The 2,500-nt window shown below is 49.1% G+C and overlaps 1 protein-coding gene across 2 annotated transcripts in view; it reads left to right on the top strand.

Moving 5' to 3' along the window:
* Positions 1 to 2,500, top strand: part of pax5 (paired box 5) — a gene marked incomplete at both ends in the record, with an annotated part of 42,747 nt that overhangs the window by 22,088 nt on the left and 18,159 nt on the right. The window lies entirely within an intron of this gene.

The following is a 2,500-nucleotide window of genomic DNA, read 5'->3' as shown; positions in this document are numbered from 1 at the left end:
GTGTGAGAGTGAGTGTGTGTGTGGCGTGTGGCGTGTGGTGTGTGTGTGTGTGTGTGTGTGTGTGTGTGTGTGTGTGTGTGAGTGAGTGAGTGAGTGAGTGAGTGAGTGAGTGTGTGTGTGGCGTGTGGCGTGTGGCGTGTGTGTGTGTGTGTGTGTGTGTGTGTGTGTGTGTGTGGCATGTGGCCTGTGTGTGTGTGTGTGTGTGTGGTGTGTGTGTGGATGGGTGTGTGTGTGTGTCATGTGGTCTGTGTGTGTGTGTGGCATGTGGCCTGTGTGTGTGTGTGTGTGTGTGTGTGTGTGGTGTGTGTGTGGATGGGTGTGTGTGTGTGTCATGTGGTCTGTGTGTGTGTGTGTGTGTGTGTTGGGGGGTATAGTGTCAGTGGCATTAAAAAGCCATCAGACAGACAGTCTCCTGTGGTAAATGAGACAGGACCAGATGTCGGGGTAAAGGAGGGGGGGTGACAGAACGCTGTTGGGCTCCTTCACACACACACACACACACACACACACACACACACACACACATAAACATACACACACACACACAGCGCCAGGCTCCTACCCCGCTGCTCCCTCGTCATTTAAACGTTCCGGAGAATTCCGATGTGGACCCCCGGAGTGCTCTGAGCGTTCCGATGCGCTCAGATACGGACCACCTCCCAGATGACACAGACGCACGCACACACACACACACACACACACACACACACACACACACACACACACACAGATACACACAGACACGGATGAGGAACGGAATGACGGGTAACGCAGGAAAAGCTTCCTAGAGAGCAGAATGTTCTGTTCACTAGAAGAGTAAAGGCCCAGTTCCAACTCTTTGATGATGCGATCTTCCTTCCTTCGTTCCTCCCTCCCAGCCTTGAAATAATCACTGATCTGACGTGACCTGATAGGTGGAGGTTGTACAGCCAATCAATGGAGTCCCTGCTTATACCTGTCCAATGAGGTGAGATCAGGGCTATAAAATGACAACAATTGCTAGTTCTGTGTTGCCATGTCCACGCGTGATAGGATCCCTGGAGACACTTGACAGCGCGTAAGTCAATCAAAGAATGTTGTCAGTGGTTGCGTACAGCCTCCACTTAAGCTAACATTCGATGAGAAGAATTAGTGACAAAAATCCTGGAGCATCCCTTTAAATGGTTATACATGTCTAAACACACACTCTTTAAATGGTTATACATGTCTAAACACACACTCTTTAATGGTTATACAAGTCTAAACACACCCTCTTGTTGTCCTGAAACTCCCCACTACAAAGCTCCTGTCTGTCCGTTCTAGACTGGCTACTTCTGGCAGCAGCTCTGTGGTTAGTTCTATTGTCTCGTTAACAGCATTGCTAATAACAGCTTCCATTAGCTTAGCCCCCGCTGGCCCCCGCTGGCTAATGACACACCCACACACACACACACACACACACACACACACAGCAAGAGACTACAGCAGAACAGCATGACAAGTCATCAATACACACACACACACACACACACACACACACACACACACACACACACACACGAACATGCGTGCACACACACACAATTCAGAGGAATCTGAAAAATACACACACACACACACACACACACAAATAGGCACACGCACACACATACATACACGTGTGTGTGTATGTGTGTGTGTGTGTGTGTGTGTGTGTGTGTGTGTGTATGTGTGTGTGTGTGTGTGTGTGTGTGTGTGTGTGTGGAGAGAGAATGACTGTGAATATCGATGTCTCGAAGATTCAAAACACTTCTCTTAATTCTGTATAATAGTGTGTGTGCAAGTGTGTATGTGTGTGTGTGTGTGTGTGTGTGTGTGTGTGTGTGTGTTATGCAGAACCATAGGGGTGGGGATGGCAGCTGTGCAGGGGTGGGAACATGAGAGGGCGGGACTGGTAGTGGAGGGTGGAGGGGGGGAGTGGGGGGGCAGGAGTGTGTAGAGGTAAAGCTCTGTGGTGACCTCTGACCCCAGCCTAAAGGAAGGGGAAGTGGGGGGTGACCGGGGGCAGAGAGGGGGTGACGGAGTCTGAATGGGAGTGAATGGGAGAACTTGACTTGTGGGGCCAAAAGGGGACTATTGTGTCTCAGACCATTCTCTCTGCACAGGGGAAGATTTCAGCAGGAGGTGTGTGTGTGTGTGTGTGTGTGTGTGTGTGTGTGTGTGTGTGTGTGTGTGTGTGTGTGTGTGTGTATGTGTGTGTGTGTGTGTGTGTGTGTGTGTGTGTGTGTGTGTGTGTCTCAGCAAATTTGGTAGCGGCGCTATTGTCAATTTACCAATTTTATTTGAGATATATTTGGTAGCAAGAGACCAATAATATTTTTGGAGACTGCATTTCTGGTCAGTCTGTGTTTAGATACGTTAATATAGAGTAAGTGGCAACAATACCCTTTTCCCAGAATGCAGAGTTGACCTTTCACCTCTTTGTGCATCCACTGTGACATGGAGCAGCTTACCAAAGAAAAGAGGCTGAGAGAAAGAGAGA

The sequence above is a fragment of the Argentina silus genome (assembly GCF_951799395.1).
Source record: "Argentina silus genome assembly, chromosome: 21".
Taxonomy (NCBI): domain Eukaryota; kingdom Metazoa; phylum Chordata; class Actinopteri; order Argentiniformes; family Argentinidae; genus Argentina; species Argentina silus.
This window is presented reverse-complemented; position numbering and strand designations above follow the sequence as displayed.